General features: G+C 40.6%; 1 protein-coding gene across 3 annotated transcripts in view; it reads right to left on the reverse strand.

The window, feature by feature from the left end:
* The window catches only part of KLF3 (Kruppel like factor 3), a 36,192-nt gene that overhangs the window by 12,179 nt on the left and 2,570 nt on the right, over positions 1 to 21,443 (reverse strand). The gene's annotated exons all lie outside the window — the stretch shown is intronic.

The following is a 21,443-nucleotide window of genomic DNA, read 5'->3' on the forward strand; positions in this document are numbered from 1 at the left end:
TCCCTCTTCTTTGGGGCAGCCCCTGAGATATTGGAACACTGCATCATGTCCCCCCTACTCCTTTCCCCCCCCTAAACATTCCCAGTTCCTGCAACCATTCTTCATATGTTTTAGTTTCCAGTCATCTTTGTTGCTCTTCTCTGCACTTTTTCTAGAGTCTCTGTATCGTTTTTACATTGTGGTGACCAAAACTGCGTGCAATATTCCAAGTGTGGACTTACCAAGATATTATAAAGCGGTACCAACACTTCACATGATCTTGATTCTATCCCTCTGTTAATGCAGCCTAGATTGTATTGGCTTTTTTAGCAGCTGCTAGCTCATATTTACTACTACTACTACATATTTACCCTCTCTCAATAGTTACTACTATTAAGCCAGGTACCACCTATAATGCACCTGCATATTTGATTTTTCTTGCCTAAATGTAGAACCTTCCTTTTCTCACCACTGAATTTCATTTTTTTAAAATATTTTTTTATTTTTCCAGACTCCCCCCCATACATATACTGTGATATTTATCAGAAATATTGGAAAGCACTGAAAGCCCCCCCCCCAGAGGGAGAGGTGATTGGGAAAATACTGGAATGTGCAGAAATGAATAGACTAACAATGACAATTAAAGATAAGACAGAGTCAGACTACTATGAAATCTGGGGAACTTTTTACTGGAAAGAGAATACGGTTAAAAGATAGTTAACATCAATTTAGATCCGTGTTTCTCAACCTTGACAATTTTAAGGCTGTGGAATTCTGGGAGTTGAAGTCCACATGCCTTAAAATTGTCAAGGTTGAGAAACACTGGGTTAGATGGAAGAAGGAGGAGCAGATAAGGAGGGAGATCCAGGTGACACAGTATTGAATAACTGGAGGTTGTATAAATATTTATAGAAGTATATACCAAGAAGGTTAGATAAATAGAAGTATTAATGTAAGAGAAAATTAATCTTATTGTATATAATACAGCTAGGGAAATTTGGAGAGAGGAGTTGCTGGGACGTTACCCCTGAACTATATCTGAAGAGGGATGAAAGGGAAGAAAGGAGAGGAGAGAGAAAAGAATAAAGGAGGGGAGAAGTGGTGAAGGAAAGAGAAGAGGAGAGGAAGAAGAGGGAAGTAGGGAAGAGAAGAAAGGGAGAAAGAAGGTAGAGAAGAAGGAATGTGGATACAGTGAAAGGGGAAAGGAGCGAGCAACATCACTGAATTTCATTTTGTTGTTTACCATCCAGGCCACAATCTCAATCACTCTCTTGCTTGCTTCTATAGATCCCGTATGTTCCTGTAAATACATTTTCCTTAATTCCCATTTTCACATGAGGAAGGAAGGAAGAAGGAACTCCTTCTAATGGCGTTGTGAAATTCACTCATTTATTGCTCTCAAAATTCCCTAAAGCTTAGGAATTTTGGCTGCCATCAAAAGAAAAGATTTACTTTTCTTTCATTAGTCCAACAAAATACTTTTAACAAAGTTCCCTTAGTTTTAACAAAGTGCCCTTTAAGTGTTTTGGCACCAATCTTTAAATGGAGCCTAAAATAGAAGCAAGGACACAGGTTTGTGCAACTTAAGAGAAAATAGTTTTAAAAACATGCTACTAAAATGAAAACAAAAACCAGTTGCTTTTTTGCCAACAAGTGAACGGCACATATTAAAACTATGCCTTTTCTAAAAGTCTTAAGATAATTCTATTGTTCAGACCCATAAAAGAAATCCAATCGTATTTATCTGGAGGGAGAGAAAATTGCTGGAAGTAGACGAATGATTTAAGTGAATGAACTGAACACACCTTCAGATAAAGCTTTGATCACACTGTTTATTTTACAATATACTGTATATGAAGGATACAGCTGTTGCCATATTGCAATGGTAACCTTCTTTATTTCCCCACAATTTGTTCTGTTTTTGCTTTGTTTTAAGGGGAACCCCCCCCCCCAAGTTTTTAAGGAGAAAAAGAATGACCAGCTGAAAAATGTATTTTTTTGGGATAGCTGATGTTCATCAAAGAAAAGATCCCGGCTTCTCTTTAAACCCTTAGCCAGGATGCAATCCCAACTTGAAAATCTGAAACATGGTGCCTAAAAATTCAAAGAAAGATGTTGGCTTGTTCCAAACTCTACAATTCAATGCTTGGTCTACTGTGAAGAGACTGAGTTAATATTTTAAGTCTCTCTTTCTGAGTCAACTTTTTGATGTTCTGCCTGTGTTAAACATAATGGAATTACTGTAACAATGAATTGTGTTAAAAAATCACAGATTTGACATTTTTTAAACTCTTACCACCCAGAGCAAGCAATATAAGTTAACTTTAAAGAAGAACTAGTCCATCCACTAAGCTATCTATTCCATGCACGTCTTATTTCGGAAGAACGAAAACATTCTTTAACCTGAGAAATTACACAGTTAGGGATTGGAGTCAAAATTCCTCAACAGATCTCGAGTGCAGCTGAACAAATGAAACAAAGGATGCACTTGTTTGTGCATGCTATGCTTCCATTGTGGCTTTGTGATCTAAGTAGATCCTTCCCATTTGTACTATTAGTTTTGTGAGAAGAAAAGATCTATTAGCACAGGGGAATGGAACCATCCCCTCCTCGCCAGTCCACAAAGCCAAAAAGATTGGGGAACTCTGAATCAGCATGAAGAAATTGAGGAAAATAAAATTAACAGAGGGGTAGAATCAAGATCACGTGCTAATACTGGAGCGGGGGGTTGGACTAGAAGACCTCCAAGGTCCCTTCCACCTCTATTACTACTACTACTACTACTACTACTACTACTACTACTACTATTATTATTATTATTAACATTATTATTATTGTGGTTGTTGTTGATGCTATTATTGCCATTTTATACTGCCTTGGTAAGGCCACACTTGGAATCCTGCATCCAGTTTTAGTCACCATAATGTAAAAAAGATGTTGAGACTCTAGAAAGAGTGCAGAGAAGAGCAACAAAGATGATCAGGGGACTGGAGACTAAAATATATAAGGAACCGTTGCTGGAATTGGGTCTGTCTAGTTTAATGGAGAGAAGGACGAGGGGGGACAGGATAGCAGTCTTCCAATATCTGAGGGGGTGCCACAAAGAAGAGGGAGTCAAGCTATTCTCCAAAGCACCTGAAGGCAGGACAAGAAGCAACGGATGGAAACTAATCAAGGAGAGAAGCAACCTAGAACTAAGGAGAAATTTCTTGACAGTTAGAACAATTAATCAGTGGAACAACCTGCCTCCAGAAACTGCGAATGCCCCAACACTGGAAGTTTTTAAGAAGAGACTGGACAGCCATTTGTCTGAAATGGTATAGGGTTTCCTGCCTGAGCAGGGAGTTGGACTAGATGACCTCCAAGGTCCCTTCCAACTCTGTTATTCTATTCTATTCTATTCTATTCTATTCTATTCTATTCTATTCTATTCTATTCTATTCTATTCTATTCTATTCTACTCTCTATTTCTATTCTAAAAACAATACAATGCAATTGACATTTGGATGTCAATTTCCCTTGACCTTATTCTGATGCAAACGGATACAAATCATAAAATTTCTGATTTAATTGACATTAGGAATGAACATTTTTTTTCTCTCTCTCTCTCCAGTGGTCACTAAACTCAGTTTAACTGTATTTGTCCTTTATTGAAACGTCAATATATATCATTTTTTTAGCTGCATGAAAAGTAAAAAGATAACCTGTGAATAAATAACAAATGGCCACTCAACACTGAAATATTGTATAAATGATCATTTAAAATAACATGTTATATAAATGGAACAATCATATAAATTATGGATGAATCCAGGGGGCTTAGGAGTTAGCAGAAAAGAGTTTTTTTTTTCTATATTCTGGGGAAATAAAACAATAAAGCTATTTCTGACAAGTCGAAGAAATGTTCATTGAAGATAGCAACAAGACTGCTCTTCGGATTAATGTCATTAAGTTTCAACTTAAAGCAGGTTAATGAATTATAAATATAATGTTTCTACTGATATATACCTATTAGTAGCTAGGAAAAAGTGTTGGCCTTACAAAGCAGACGAGACAGGAAACTGCCCAGATGAACTAATTCTACTTGATTGTAAGGTTACATTAAACAAAATTTTGCAAGTCCGAAAGATGAATTCTCTTCACAACCCAAGAAATTTGAGTCTTTGGTGAACCTCTTTGCTTTACCTGTGATCCAGCTTATTTGACAGGCTTCCTAGACATTCTCACATACCATTACAGAAAACTGGCCTTATCTTTCTTTCATGGGAAACATATTGTTACCTGATTTTGCAATTTCCATGAAAAACCTTCTCTATGATTGATATTAGGTAGTATTTTGGTTTGGTATGTGATGGCTGGATGGAGTCACTGAAGCAGTAGGTGTGAACTTAAATGGACTCCAGAAGATGGTAGAGGACAGGAAAATCTGGAGGAACGTTGTCCATGGGGTCGCGATGGGTCGGACACGACTTCGCAATTAACAACAGCAACAACAATGTGCTAGTATCTATGTGCCTCTCTGATTATCTATTTGACTAATGCAGGGGTAGGCAACCTTGGCTCTTTTATGACTCGTGGACTTCAACTCCCAGAATTCCTGAGCCAGCTTGGCTCAGCCTGGAAACCTCTCCCTTTTCCCTCAGCATGGCTGCCTCAGGAATTCTGGGAGTTGAAGTCCACGAGTCATAAAAGAGCCAAGGTTGCCTATCCCTGGAATAATGTATATAGCCCTACAGAATAGACAGTGCACAGTCCACATGTGATTTCCTGCTTAACTGCCAGAAGGAAGCAGGAAACTTTAGTCAGAGAGAAGCCATAGCAACTACAAACTTATAAACACTGCCATCTACTGGTTGAAGAATCTCTCTACTGAATACCGCTGTAGTTGTATAAAATACACAAACACTGTATTATTCCAACAGTAGCTCTTAATGTGGTTAATATTGTTCCCCCTTTTTCCTCTTTTAACTTTCCCACCGAAAGATGGGGATCTAAGCCTCTCGGAGTCATTTTAGCCTAGAACAGCTCATAAATCAAGTTACTAAGTAAGCAAACAAAGATCTTCCGAGTTTAAAATCGTCTAGCCAGTTCCGAGAGACAATGAATTCCTTATCGGAACAAAAAGTTATTGGGCTTCCTGTGTTAAGCTTCAGCTTCCAGAGAGAGAAAAACACAGCCACAAAACAGAAGAAGATAACAAAGCAGACATTTAAAAGCAAGTGAAGTGCAACTAGTCCTCAACTTACAACAGTTCATTTAATGACCATCTGGAGTTACAATGGCAGTGAAAAAATGTGACTGAGGACCATTTTTCACACTTACAACCTTCGCAACATTCCCCCAGGGTCAAAGTTCAGACGCTTGGCAACTGACTCATATTTATGACGGTTGCAGTGTCCTGGAGTCACGTATTCCCCTTCCGACAAGCAAGGTCAACGGGGGGGGGGGGAAGACAGATTCACTTAACAACCGTATTACTAACTTAAGAACTGCAGCAATTCACTTAACAACTGCGGCAGGAAAGGTCGTAAAACGGGTCAAAATTCACTTAAGAAACGTGTCGCTTAACAACAACATTTTGGGCTCGAAATACCTCACACCTCATATATTTATAAACAATAAAACTCATTCCAATTTCAAGAGGTGATCCTGTTGTGTTAGGGAAGACCGCATCCCTGGAGATGTAGCTAACATTCAGCATTATGTTTTAGAGCAGGGGTCTTCAAACCTGGCCCTTTTATGACTTGTGGACTTCATGCCTGGCTGAGGAATTTGGGGAATTGAAATCCACAAGTCATAAAAGGGCCAGGTTTGAAGACCCCCGTTTTACAGGTATTTTGTCTCTGGGAGTCATGTGAAACAGCTGGAAGGCTGAAGACAGATGTGGTAGCCAATACTTTTGTTAAAAGAAAAAATGGAAAAGAAATACCACTCTGTACAATTAAGGTAAAAATAAACCCTTTAGGAAAAAAACCCCAACGTTCCTAGCAATAGAATAGAATAGAACAGAAATACAGATTAGAATATGGAATAAATAGAATAGAATAGAATAGAAATATATAATAAAATGTGAAATGAATAGAATAGAAATACAAAATAGAATATGGAATAAATAGAATTGAATATAATAGAATAGAAATACAGAAGAGAATATAGAATAAATAGAATAGAATAGAAATACAGAATAGAATATGGAATGAATAGAATAGAAATACAGAATAGAATATGGAATGAATAGAATAGAAATACAAAATAGAATATGGAATAAATAGAATAGAATAGAATAGAATAGAAATACAGAAGAGAATATGGAATAAATAGAATAGAATAGAAATACAAAATAGAATATGGAATAAATAGAATAGAATATGGAATAAATAGAACAGAATAGAATAGAACAGAACAGAACAGAACAGAAGCTGGAAGGGACAAATTCTGCCAAGCAACACAATTCCCTGTTAAAGGATCTTGTTAACTCTGGCACTGAACCCAATAAAACTCAAAATTCCTCAGTTTTTTTCTGAGGAAAGTCTTACCAGCTCTTATCTTCCTACTAAGATACCTTTATCTTTATCTTTTCACCCAGGCTGAATTGGAGATATTTGAACCCAAACAAAAAATTTCTCTCCTCTGCGTACCTTGCATAAAACTGCAATCTCTGTGTAGAGTTTTTCCAAGTTGGAATAAGATTCATGGGATCTTATCAGTGGTTTTTCTACCACAGCAACGCAAAAAATAAATAAATAAATAAATAAAAACAAAAACATGGCCGTCTTCGAACATCGGAATAAATTACTGATGTACGAGCCTAGCATTTGGGGGGAAATAAAGTCCCAAGTCTGGAGTAATTAGAGAGTTAGCTGCTCAAATGGAGAGAACTTAGAAGGACCCGGCTGTCCACTGTGAGGGGAGTGGGAGAAGTGGGACTGTGGGAATTATCGTCATCATCAATTGTCCCAATGTGACCCACGCCAATCACAAAAGTGGCATCACTCATGTGATGATGTCATGGTGCACATGACACCTTCATGGCTTCTGTTAAGACTCCCTACATCAGTGGTTCTCAACCTGTGGGTCGGGACCCCATTTGGGGTCGAACGGCCATTTCACGGGGGTCGCCAAACAACGCAGTCCGCCATTTTTTCCCCCTTTTCCTTAGCTGTGCTACTCCCTTTTATTTTCTTGGCTTTTGAAAGCCAATAGAATAGACTCTCTTGAATAGAGTCTAATTCTATTGGCTTTCAAAAGCCAATAAGAATTGTCCAGGCTGTCTCTGCCCTGCTGAGCCCACCAAAAGTCCCCTTCTGCAAACGGTGCTGCACCAGTTGAGTAGTCCTCAACTTACGACCGGTTGAGTAGTCCTCGACTTACGACCGGTTGGGGGTCGCGGCATTAAAAAGGTTGAGAACCACTGCCCTACATGGAAGCCACACCTCATATTTGCAGACTTTTCAACACGCAGAGCTGAGGAAGGGCGCAGAGGCTCCCTCTCATAAAATCCTGCCAATATTTGAACAGGATCCTGAAATGTCAATATGAGACGTACAAAGAGTCTTTGACTTACGACCACAGCTGAGCCCAAACTTTCTGTGGCTAAGTGAGGTATTCAAGTCAATTTTGCCCTCTTTTATGTTGTGAAGTGGATTAACTTAATAGCTGCGACGATTCACTTAACACGCTTGGGGCGAGAAAGGTCGTAAAAACGGGGCAAAATTCACTTATCACATGTCTCACTTAGCCACGGAAAGTTTGGGCTGGACTGTGGTCGTACGTCGAGGTTGTTAAGTGAATCTGGATTCCTCATTGATTTTGCTGGTCTTAGAAGCTCGCAAAAGGGGATTACGTGGCTCTGGGACACTACAACCGTCATAGGTACAAGTCAGTTGCCAAGCCTCTGAACTCTGATCAGGTGACCCTGGGGAATGCTACGTAAGTGGGAAAAACAGCCCCAAGTCCATTTTTTTCAGTGCCATTGTAACTTTCAATTAAATGAACCGCTGTATTCACATTTTAGGGTAATATAACTTCAGCAGAACCGAGTAGTTCAAATGCAAGCTGAACGATAAAACGGCAATCGTCCAAGAAGTATTACAAAATTACACATTTGTATTTCTTAGATCAGGGGTCCCCAACCACCGGTCTGTGGACCAGTAACGGGCCACGGCATGCCAGCAACCGGTCCGCACAAACCAGCAAAGCCCCATCTATGGGATGCAGGCAACACACAAAACCACGCACCCTCCGGTCCGCGGAAAAACCTCTTTCCACGGAACCCGTCCCTGGTGCTCTGTGTTAGAAGGGCAATCATTCACATTAATCCGTCACTTTAATTAAAATATACACATTTGAAGCTAATGTAAATAGACCACTGCAGAAAATGCCAGGAGCAGAGACATCCGGGGAGGGGAGGCCAACAGCAACAACAACCCAAGATGGCAGCTGCCATTTGTGCCACACTGAAGCCTGTCCTTCTGTTAGGTGGGTTGTGCATGAAACACACTTACACAAAAGAGGGGGGGGTTGATGACAAGGGACAGAAGTGAGACCGACTCCTTTTTGCTTCCTTGCGGCCAGCCGCATCCTTCCAATGCAGTTTCGTTTTTATGCTAGCCACCTTCAAAGTTGATCAGGCAACGGTGGCTGAAAGGCGGCTACATTCCTGGGGATTTCGTTAATTCCCGATTTATGCCGACCGCGGGTCTTGCTAAAGCTCCACACGACTGCTAAGCAGAGGGGGGGGGGGTTTAAGAGAGGCTCCAATTCATGCGCGCTGATGGATGGAACAAAGTTCCCCTAAAGTCAGATAAAAAATTCATGCTCTCGATATGAGTAAGATGGGAAAATCCAAAAAGAGGCAACAGGCCGACAATAAAAAAACAAGAAAAACCAGAGACTAGAAAAGATGAAGAATTTTTTTAAAAAAATGGTGAAATGAACTCGGGATATTCCCCCCCCCCAAAAAAAAGAGACTAGAAGGCTTAAACTATTAAGCTGCTCATAATAAACATCAGTTTTTGTAAGCCTTACTTATGACTAATGTTTGAATTTATAGTCCCCTAGCAGTAGCTGTGTGTTTTGTTCCTCTCCCTGTTGCGCTGGATCCTCTTGGATCATATAAACAATGGCTATTACAAATCCTATAAGGAAGGTCTGGCCCTGGATGAAACCTTAGCATAAAGAAGATGTAAACCTATTCCTGCCAAATATCAAATTATGGGCTGGAATCAACTAGTCTTTGGAATGAAAAAAAAAAAAAAACTTCCGTGTTGGCTGCAGAGAATCTCTCTCGTTATAAAGCACTTCCTATGACTAAGAGCATTAAAGTTACAATAAAACACTGATTTATTGCTAAATCCAACCACGATGGTTAACAGAAATCACAATCTTTTCACGTTCACTGGGATTAAACACTGTTCGGCCTCAACTGGAAGGCAACAGGTATCAGACGTAGCCAAATCTCTGTGAAATTCAAATGTACTTAATTGTCATAAAATTCACTTACTTTACATACATTTATGTAGCGTCCATCATTTATCCATGTGACATAGGTTTATACAATACAGGTCGTCCTGGACTTACGAGAGTTTATTTAGTGACCGTTCGAAGTTATAACGGCACCAAAAAAAGTGACTTACGACGGTGTTTCACACTTACGACTGTGGTGGCATCCCGCGTTCAAAATTCAGATGCTTGACAACTGCCTCATGTCCTGTGGTCACGTGATCAATGGGGAAGCCAGATTCACTTAACAACCGTGTTATTGTCAACTGCAGGGATTCACTTAACGACGGGAAGAAAGATCATAAACTGAGGTAAAATTCACTTCACAAATGTCTCACTTAGCGACAGAAATGTTGGGCTCAATTGTAGCCGTAAGCCTAGGACCAACACGGGAAGTTTTTAAGAAGAGACTGGACAGCCATTTGTACGAAATGGTGTAGGGTTTCCTGCCTGAGCAGGGGGTTGGACTAGATGACCTCCAAGATCCCTTCCAACTTTACTACTATTACTATTACTAAATGTATTAATGAAAATCGCCTTGTCTATTTTCAAAGCCACAGACGTCTAGGTTTTATTTGAGGGGGAAGCCTAAATAAAATTTTTGTCCTTTATACTTGAGGTCCGCCGAGGGGGATTAATCATATAATAATGATCAGTCTGAATGATCAATCCAGTTTTGGTCACCATGATGTAAAAAAGATGTTGAGACTCTAGAAAGAGTACAGAGAAGAGCAACAAAGATGATTAGGGGACTGGAGGCTAAAACATATAAGGAAAGGCTGCTGGAATTGGGGATGTCTAGTTTAACGAAGAGAAGGATGAGGGGGGACATGATAGCAGTGTGCCAGTATCTCAGGGGCTGCCCCAAAGAAGAGGGAGTCAAGCTATTCTCCAAAGCGCCTGAAGGCAGGACAAGAAGCAATGGATGGAAGCTAATCTAGGAGAGAAGCAACTTGGAACTAAGGAGAAACTTCCTGACAGTTAGAACAATTAGCCAGTGGAACAACCTGCCTCCAGAAGCGGTGAATGCTCCAACACTGGAGGTTTTTAAGAAGAGACTAGATACCCATTTGTCTGAAATGGTATAGGGTTTCCTGCCTGAGTAGGGGGTTGGACTAGATGACCTCCAAGATCCCTTCCAACTTTATTATTATTGTTGTTGTTGCTGTTATTCTTATTTCAAATTTTTGAATTTAAACACACACATTAGTTTAAATCGCGAAAACGATACATCTTTTTAATGAAAAACGAGAAAGCTTCAAATACGGGTCACCCTCAGTAAAACAGACAAAATCCGCACGATCTTGAAAAAAAAAAGCCATCGGAGGGTCTACAATGACACGACAAATTTCAGAGGCGTCAAAGAAATAACATTTCATACTGGCATGTGGGCACGCCTCAATTTATAACCAGCCGCTTAGAGGCCGACGTTACAACAGACATTCCTGGGGATACTTAAGAGCTGATTCTGATCGTCCGATGGCCACTTGCCCCTGTGCTTATGTGATCCGCTTTATGACCGTTTGCAGAGGCCTGTGGTCATGTGACGGGCTTTTACGACGACTTTGCCGATAACTGATAAGCGGTATATAAGTCTCCTAAATAAAATAAATAAATAAACAAACTGATACTTACTTCCAGTTTTTAGCCCAACCCAGCCACAGCAAATCATTGGTTTGCTTAATGACCGCTGCAAAAACGTTGTAAAATTGGATCCGTCACTTGGGTGATCCGATTAACGACTATCATGACTTACAGACATGATGGGCAGCCTCCATCCTGTCGGAAATTACACTTATGAGCACAACTCAGCCCAAAATGTCTGTGGCTACAACTGAGACAATTGTTAAGAGAGTTTTGCCCTGTTTTACAATCTTTCTTAAATGAATCACCGCAGCTGTTAAGCTACTAACACGGTTATGAAGTGAACCTGGCGTCCTCCATTAACAGGTCACAAAAGGGGGAATCGCGTGACCCCCCTGGGACACTGCAACCATTGTAAAGACGAGTCAGTTGCCAAGCGTCTGAATTTTGATCACGTGACCATTGGGGAATGCTGCAAAGCTCGTTAAGGGTGAAAAACGGTTCATAATTCAATTTTTTTCAGTGCTGTTGTAACTTTGAACAGTCACTAAATGAACGGTTGTATGTTGAGGACTATATGTAAGTTTAAGAATGCAACTGCCATATCCTTTTTAATTTGTGGACTGCTTTTCGTAACATTATTGGAAAAGGATTAGTAAGGTCCACCTGAATGGGGACAAAAAAAATTTTAGGAACACATCCACAGTTCAAAGAACCCATAAAAATGAATGCAATGAGGTTTTTGAAGTTTTTTTAGTTAAATTCTGGATCCTGTACTGTCAAAGACACACATTTTCAAACCAAAGAGGTCTGGAGGCCTCTTTCAAAAAAACTTTTCATTCTCTGATACAGAGAAACATGAGGTCTGGGTTCTTTGATGACTGCAGACACTATATTTCTATAATGCTTTTAAATCTGTTTCGTCTCTATTTCCTTCTCATCCTGATGCCAGGAAGGGGAAAAAAAAAGAATCTTTGACAGTTCTCTCTCAAGAGGCAGCTTATATCACCCAATCATTGCCATGTAAAATTCCATACATTTTTGCCAACGGTGTATTTCTTTAATTATATTTTATTGCAGTGTAAATTTCCAGTGAGGCGTTTTTGAAAGTTTGCACCCATAGTTTTTAAAAAAACAAACTAAATTATAAAGACAGTCTGCCATGATCTTAAGACTCACCAAAGCAATGTCTTGCTTGGGTCAGATTTGTCCATAGTTAAGCATGGAGTTGGCAAAACGGTGCCCTACACACACACACACACACACACACACATGGGCAATCAATGCTTAAGCGCTCAATTAAGCAATTTCCCTCTGTGCAATTAAATAAAATGTATTGCCATCCTGACTGAAGTTGATTGGAATGTATAATGAGGGAGAAAAAAGGAATGCTTAGCCCATGTTACTCCTTTTTTAAAATTATTATTAAATTTTATTTAATATATAAAATACAAAGAGAAATAGAAATAGGAGATGGGGGAAGAAGAAGGAGACGGGCAAAGAAGGTGCTAGGTACAAGGGGGGGCAAAGGGGGGGGGAAATGGCGTTGATTTCCAACACTTTTCAGTACAAGATAACAACACTCCAGTCTCAACTTTTTGCTTTTTTCACATTAATGGAGAGCAGTGGTTCTCAACCTTTTTAATGCCGCGACCCCCAACCGGTCGTAAGTCGAGGACTACTCAACCGGTCGTAAGTCGAGGACTACTCAACTGGTGCAGCACCGTTTGCAGAATGGGACTTTTGGCGGGCTCAGCAGGGCAGAGACAGCCTGGACAATTCCTATTGGCTTTGGAAAGCCAATAGAATTAGACTCTATTCAAGAGAGTCTATTCTATTGGCTTTCAAAAGCCAATAGAATAAAAGGGAGTAGCACAGCTAAGGAAAAGGGGAAAAAAATGGCGGACTGCGTTGTTTGGCGACCCCCGTGAAATGGTTGCTCGACCCCAAATGGGGTCCCGACCCACAGGTTGAGAACCACTGATGTAGAGCTAGCCATTTCTATAATGACAAATCTACCTAATCGACAAAACCAAAGCTTCGTCTTTTTTTTTTTTTGTCGCAAGCACAAAATCCAAAAACGGTATCCAAATGAAAAAAGTAACTCAAAATATATCCTCAAAATATATATTCCTGTTTTATCTTCCTTGCTGTGGAAATAGTATGTATTTCTATTCAGGTGCATGTTACTCCTACGAAGGGAGGCTCCACGTTTTATTTACCCCACCGTCCTGTTTGCAAGAGGATCCAAAACTTTCTCTGCCCAACGATCGGTTGATGTTTAAGAGGTGTGGGGAGAGCGAGCAAGAGGGACAGATTCATATTAATATATTCTTGAAAATAAGTTCCAAAATGTCCTCTCTGGGAAAGGAAGGACTTCTCAGAATAGACAATTTGGGGCAGTGGATCCTTGCCCATCTCCCGCTCAGCTGAGCTTTGAATAGGAGAAATTCTGTGTCCCGTCCTCTCTCGTTCGCCAACGTCTGCCTGTCTTCTCTCCGAAGGGCTTTTGATGCTCTCCGAGTTTTTCTTGCAGACCTCTCATGACCCAACTAGGGAACATCATCAGTGCTAGTAGGGAGTGGGGGTTTGCTTCAGCCTTCTAGCACTGATGACTTTCTCCAGATGGGTCATGAAACGTGGCCCGCTTGAGGACCACTTCTGCAAACCCAATCGTGTGGCTTAAGTTTTGCAAATCTAGGCAATTAATGTCGATTCAATCAACCAGGATTAGGCAAACTAACCCTGTTTGAGATGCAAAGCCTACTCCTTTACACGAGAAAAAGCTTTTTGCAACTTAACTGCAGTTCTGCAAAAGGGCTGGCCCAACATTTTCAAGAGCGCACATGCGTAACAGGCAAAGTCCAACTCTGGCTGGTGAACCGGACCGCCTGTCTCCCATGTAAACAGAAAGAGAAAGATGGTTTCTGCTCTACTTCAGGTTAACTGGAATTGGCAAGCATTCCACGTTCGGGGAAAGAGGATGTTATGCTGGTCAAGTCTACACCCTCTTAACCTGCTCGTTTGGCTTGGTCTTCCCACGATGCCCCAGCCCTTCAAAGTAGCCCAGAGGGAGAAACGGATATTGTAGGGATTCCAGAAATGCTAGTTTATTGTTGAAAGGTAAATTAATGCAATATGGACTGTATGGCTAGGTTTTTGTCTGTCTCATCTTCTACTAAAAAAAAAAAAAAAATCAAGTTAAGAGTTATTTTCAGTTTTTTTCACCTTCTAAGTCAGTGCTTCTCAACGTTTGTGTGACGGCGACCCCCGTCACACAAACGTGCCGCGCATGCGCGGCGCCGCCCCCTGAGGGGGAAAAATGGCGGATCGCCTTGTTTGGCGACCCCCGAGAAATGGTCGATCGACCCCCAAATGGGGTCGCGACCCATAGGTTGAGAACCGCTGTTCTAAGTTGACAATATAGTCGCATTTTCTAGTCATGAATTCTTCTTAACCTACCTTTCTTCCTTCCCTCCCTCATTCCTCCTTTTCCCATTACGCCTTCCTTCCTTCCTTCACTCCCTCATTCCTTCTTTCTCCTATGCCTTCCTTTCTTTCCTTCCTTCCTTCCCTCCTTCCATCCATTCCTCTCCTCCCTTCCTCCCTCCCTTTTTTACTTTCTCCAAGATCAGCTCTAGATATTTTTATTCTGCCTATCCCTCTGCAAAACCCTGCTTAGAATGACACAAGCACAAAGAGCAACAAGCTGTAACAAGCCTCGTAGGCTCCCGACTTTCTTTTGTATATAGATCAGAAAAAGAATAATTTTGCTTCTTTTGGGGGTTACTTCCATGTGGTGTCATCCCGTTTTTGGACTGTAGTTATGGTTAGCTGGAGTTAGATTAAAGAAGCCAGCTTAGGCTCAAAGTCCTCTTAAGCTAAATATTGTTTATTTGCTTGCAATTCGCCAGTCAGTAGGACTCAAAATGCTGTTAACGTGACATGAAGCAAAATTTATTCTGCTCCCCAAATCGTGGTTTAGCACGGGAGTGTCCAACCTTGGCAATGTTTAAGACGGGTGGATTTCAACTCCCAGAATTCCGGGAATTGAAGTCCACAAGTCTTGACGTTGCCAAGAATAGAATAGAATATAGAATAGAATAGAAATTAGAAAAGAATAGAATAAGAATAGAACAGAAAATATAGAATAGAATAGAATAGAATAGAATAGAATAGAATAGGAATAGAATAGAAAACATAGAATAGAATAGAATAGAATAGAATAGAATAGAATAGAATAGAATAGAATAGAATAACAGAGTTGGAAGGGACCTTGGAGGTCTTCTAGTCCAACCCCCTGCTTAGGCAGGAAACCCTATACCATTTCAGACAAATGGTTGTCCAATCTCTTCTTAAAAACATCCCGTGTTGGAGCACCTACAACGTTTGGAGGCAAGCTGTCCCACCGATTAATTGTTCTAACTGTCAAGAAATTTAGTTTTAGGTTGCTTCTCTCCTTGATTAGTTTCCATCCGTTGCTTCTTGTCCTGCCTTCAGGCACTTTGGAGAATAACTTGACTCCCTCTTCTTTGGGGCAGCCCCTGAGATACTGGAGCACAGTTATCATATCCCTCCAAGTCCATCTTTTCATCAAATTAGACATACCCAATTCCTGCCACCGCTCTTCATATGTTTTAGCCTCCAGTCCCTTGATCGTCTTTGTTGCTCTTCTTTGTTGGGTACCCCAGGTTTCGTGTATTGTGTAAATGGCCAAAAAATCCAGCTAACTGCACCACAAAGCTTTAGCAGGAAAATATGGCAATCCCCAGCTCCAAATCAATTAGGTTAACAAACATTCCACTGTGGTCAATGTTGCATCCAGTTCTGATCACCGGCAGAACTTCATGTGACAGAAAGCAAGCTACCAGAGATGGCGGCACGTGTGTGAATCAGTCTCCCTTAGACAACATGCACAACTTCATCTGCCTTCAGTTGCATCCTTTAGCTGTGACTCAAGAGAAGGATGTCACACAGAATATATATATATATATATATTACCTCTTTGTGTGTCAAAAGAATCCAGATGGCGGTGCAATTGGGTGGCATACCCATTATTTATAACCTGCTCAAAGTCCTGCAAATATAGACATCTGCTACTCCGCCTAAACTTCTTACTCTTGACGGAGACAGCACAACGTAAAAGGTAATACAGGTAATCCCTCGGCTTACAACCGCAACTGAGTCAAATTTCGGTTGCTAAGTGAGGCATTTAAGTGAGTTTTTGCCCCATTTTACGACCTTTCTGTCCACACATATTAAGCGAATCACTGCAGCGGTTAAGTTAGTTAGAACAATTAACCAGTGGAACAACCTGCCTCCACAAGCTGTGAATGCTCCAACACTGGATGTTTTTAAGAAGAGACTGGACAGCCATTTGCCCGAAATGGTATAGGGTTTCCTGCCTGAGCAGAGGGTTGGACTAGATGACCTCCAAGCTCCCTTCCAACTTTATTATTATTGTTATTGTTATTATTATTATTATTAGGAACACAGTCATTAAGTGAAAATGGCTTCCCCAAGGACTTAGCTGGTCAGAAGGTCACAAAAGCGGATCACATGACTGTCGGACACTAAATGTGAGTCCACATTGTGAGTCATAAATGTGAGTCATAAATGTGAGTCCACTGCCAAATGTCCCAATTTTGATCACCTGTCCATGGGGATGCTGTAAGGGTGGTGTGGAAAAATGATCATAAATCACTTTTTTCAGCGCAGTTAACTTTTGAGTGGTCCCTAAATGTAAATCAAGGACTATCTGTAGTGAAATTTTACTACATGAAAGAAAAAAAGCAAGGTGAGAGAATGTAAGCTGTTTGTTTATTGAAATACTTTCAGCTGTTCCTTGTCCAATAATGGAACAATGTAGTTTCCTTGGATAAGTTATTTTTCGATATGGACAAAATGCAAAGAATTGCAAGCTTTTCTTCTGGAAGCAAACACACCAGAGTGGGCCTGTTTAATTTTCGTTATGTTTTGCCTTTTTTGGGGGGGGGAATTCATACATAGCTGGGTGAGGAAATTAATATTTTAACAGTACGGAATTACAGCTGACTGGGGACGTTGTCTCAGCCAAAAAGTGTCTTTCTCGGCTCCCTTATTTATAAATAGTCATGGAGTCCTCAGGAAGACGTGGTGTCTGCAAAATGCATCCTTAGCTCATTTACCCGAGCAGAATAATGGAGATGTTTAAAGTTCTCACTTGAAACTTCCCCGTCAGCGTTTTGTGCCTACTTGCTCACATTGTTGATTGTGTCCCGTTTCTCATCTGATAGGCCACGCTGTTTCAACAAGGAATGTTTCTGATCAAATAGCCTAAACATAATTTTCTGTTATTAGGAATAAAGAATAAAGTTCTGTCTGTCTGTCTAGTCCAGGGGTAGGCAACCTTGGCTCTTTTATGACTTGTGGACTTCAACTCCCAGAATTCCTGAGCCAGCATGGCTCAGCTTGGAAACCTCTCCCTTTCCCCTCAGCATGGCTGGCTCAGGAATTCTGGGAGTTGAAGTCCACCAGTCATAAAAGAGCCAAGGTTGCCTAGCCCTGGTCTGGTCAATCTCACTGACCAATAAACAAACAAACAATAACATGAACCCCAGAAAAACCTCCCCCTAAGGACAAAAACCATTTGCAACTATTTGTGAGTGAAAGCTTAACACAACCTTCTCCTACATTTTTAGAGGCGCAAACTTATGTTTTATTATTTAACAGGTGGGGCTGATAAAAAGCTGTAGTGAATGCTCCAACACTGGAAGTTTTTAAGAAGAGACTGGACTGCCATTTGTCTGAAGTGGTGTAGGGTTTCCTGCCTGAGCAGGGGGTTGGATTAGATGACCTCCAAGGTCCCTTCCAACTTTATTATGGATCATTGCACAGTCAGCCAGATGTTCAGACTGGATTTGGCATTTTGTCTACCTATCGAGTCCTTACCCAGGACCTGGGATAGGCAGATGTGGATGTTTGATGGTATTACAGGTATCGTCGCAGGATGGAAGCAGTTCCTAGTAAGGCCGCCTTTTGCAATTGACTAATAGCGAATTTGTCAATGCCAATGGTGTTCAAGTGGTGCTCCAGTTGTTTTGGGATTGCACCCAAGGAGCCTATTACTATTGGTACTACCCTTGCTTGCTTTTGCCACAGTCTTTCTATTTCTATTTGTAGGTCTTTGTATTTTGTTATCTTCTCCAGTTATTATTATTATTATTATTATTATTATTATTATTATTATTATTATTATTATTATGTGCCGTTGACTCAGGGCTGACATTCCTGTAGAACGTATGCATTCATATAAACTAGCAAAGGGCTTTCCTTCTTATTTCCCAAATACGTCACCACTCCATTAAAAAAAATAAAAAAGCACCACCTCTATGTCTTTTCTTCCAAAATTAAAGTAAATAAATAAATAAAAATGCAATCCAACCCAGAAAAGAATCTTTCCTCTGTTGGATACTCTAAATAAGCAAGACTGCCGTCCAAGGGAGTTAAAAGGGTTAAGACCGACTCTTTGGCAGTGACATAACACAGGCGTGGTTTTTTTTAGGCAATCCGGAGTGTGCAGAGACATGATAATTCGCTGGGTGGAGACTACACGTTGTTGGGGCAGTGACTAGGGGACAGGTCTGGGCTACTGATCTACCAGAAAACAGCCTGAAACAGGAAAGAACACACATACGCTACTTGGAATGTGTGACGCAAAGCCCAGCCTTGAAACAAAGAACAGGAAACAGGGCTGGTGGTTCTCTCTCTCTCTCTCTCTTTCTTTCTTTCTCTCTCTCTCTCTCTCTTGGCTGGAAAGAAAGAAGGCCAGAGAAACATCTAAGTGACCTTTCCTGACCCTCCGGCTCATGTCAGACGGAGAAGGGGCGGACGGATTCTGCCACCGACAAACCCACAAACGCAGTCAGAGGAATCAAAACAACAGCCTCTATCCCTAAGAAAACGGGTTAGGATCTCCCATAAGGCAATGCCGCCACCACCGCCGATGTCCTTCTCCACCCCAAGCTGCTCAAAATTATTGAAACGACTTTTAACGTAAGATCTAAAATAACGAATGAGAACCCTAAGGATGCTGGAACGCAGAGTTTGATTCCGTTTGCAAAAATAAGAATAAAATTAGAGCACCGTTTTAGGCTAAGAAAGCGACGGCCCAACCCCCCTGCCCAAATAGGAGTACCCTATATCATTTCAGACAAACGGCTGTCCTGTCTCTGTCTACCTTGGTAACATCTATTCATGCAGATCAGTTCCGCACAAGAATCTCTGTTGAGAATGCCACGGTATTATGGAGTAAATAGGCAATGCCACCCTCAGCTCGGTGACTATCAAAACATGCCCGTGTAATTTTCTTAGCTGCAAGACAACAACAGTTTACCACACTGCCAACTTCTGGATGTTTTCTGACTTCCGATCTAGTTTTATAGATCTGGGATCTTACGGTGTATTAACCAGATGAGATGATGCTTAGTTTGTGGGGGTCAGTCCAAAGGCAGCAAAGTGCTGGAAACTTACATTGCTATCTCTAGCCAAGATACTTTTTAGAAGAAAAAAAAAAAAACCCACACACACACCAGCAACAAATCCTGAAACATTAAGCTAAGCTTTTGTTTAGAACGTAAATGAGCCACAGGATTTAGTGATATCTACACAGTGATCTGGTTTTTATTCACTGAGGTTTGTGACTGAGCAATAAAACGATGCCTCCTCTTAAATTGTTTGTCTGAACTATGCCGTAACTCAGAGACACAGCTAGTCCTTGACTTTACGACTGCAACTGAGCCCAAAATGTATGTCGTTAAGCGAGACATTTGCTAAGTGAATTTTGCCCCATTTTACGACCTTTCTCTGCAACTGTGAAAAACAGTCGTCCCTTTTTCCAGCGATGTTGAGGCTTTGAATGGTCACTAAAATGAACTAGTGTAAAGGGAAGATTACATGTACCAGTTGCGAAGCTGGTTCTGTTCAAACAAAGCATAATAAGGATTAACCACTCTTTAGGAGCAAACACGATTTCTAAATTCACTTGACCTTCAGTACGCTTCACGATAGATCACCATGTCTACCGTGATATTGGAGCTCTTTTTGAAAAGTGGTGCCTACACTTTGCATTGTTTTTTTTTATAATGCTGATGTTTAACAATCACACCCTTAAGCAGAACTGCACATAAACCCTTTCGTCACTTTGCATTAGCCCAGGCAACTGAAGCAAAAGTTTTCAATCCCCAATCTCCACTGCCACAGACTACTAGTGAAATCCACACTTTTTCAGTTACTCATCTTAGTAGGGCAGGGGTCTTCAAACTTGGCCCTTTGATGGCTTGTGGACTTCAACTCCCAGAATTCCTCAGCCAGCCACACATGGCTGGCTGAAGAATTCTGGGAGTTGAAGTCCACAAGTCATCAAAGGGCCAAGTTTGAAGACCCCTGGATTAGGGGGAATCCAACTCTTAATTAATAATAAAGAGAAATGTTGTGCATCAAGCAATCTCACATACAGTCCAGGCTTATTTGGAATGAACTCAAAAATGAGTTAAAGGCAGCTTACCCCCAAAGTAAATATATACCCAGTGCTGTAACCTTTGATTAATATGTTTGCCTCCTTTTTTTTTCAAAGAAATATTCCAGTTTTTTCTAACCTGTTGCCCTGTAGATTGCACTATCTATATACTAACCTGAACAACAGAGGCCCAGCTATTATAACTAGAAGGGTGGGATCTGCAGCAGAATATCTTACACAGGAAAAGAAAACAGACTTTCCTCTCTACACAACAGGTCACAGTGTTAGTTCTGACTACTTGTAAAAAAAAAAAAAAAGAAGAAAGGCGTAAGGTTCAAAGAATCAGCTTTCTTTATTAATCACTCTTATTCTCTGAGTTTATTTTCAATGTCAAGTTTCTTTATCAGTATAAAATTCAGAAAAAGCAAAAGTTAGAAATCTGGACTTGTTGGTTCATTTTGGCAAGTGCTAGGGTGATTATACACTTTGTGTACTGTATGCCTGTGTGGCACTCATGCTGTCAGATGAAGCATTAGTGCCACACAAGCACACACAAAATACATAAAACTACCTTGCGCCTAAATACAGGGGTAATGTTAGATTGACAGAACCTTGTTTTGATCAAGTCTGTGGTGAACAATTGGTCAAACACTTGAAAACTACCCTGGGATGCCAAAAAGCAATCTTTGTGACAACAGAAGAAAAGTCTATAAGTTAAAAACTGTGACTCTATGTGCTAATGACTTCACGTCAACTATCTGCCTTTGACTTCACGTCAAAGTTTACATTTTCCCAGAAACTAAAAAAAAAAAAAACCCACCTGAACCTGGTGTAAACTATGACATTTGCAACTATGAAAAAAGAACTTAAATGACAATTAATT

The sequence above is a fragment of the Crotalus tigris genome, unplaced genomic scaffold, assembly GCF_016545835.1.
Source record: "Crotalus tigris isolate CLP2741 ecotype Arizona unplaced genomic scaffold, ASM1654583v1 scf7180000017559.9942113025:1136094, whole genome shotgun sequence".
Classification (NCBI taxonomy): domain Eukaryota; kingdom Metazoa; phylum Chordata; class Lepidosauria; order Squamata; family Viperidae; genus Crotalus; species Crotalus tigris.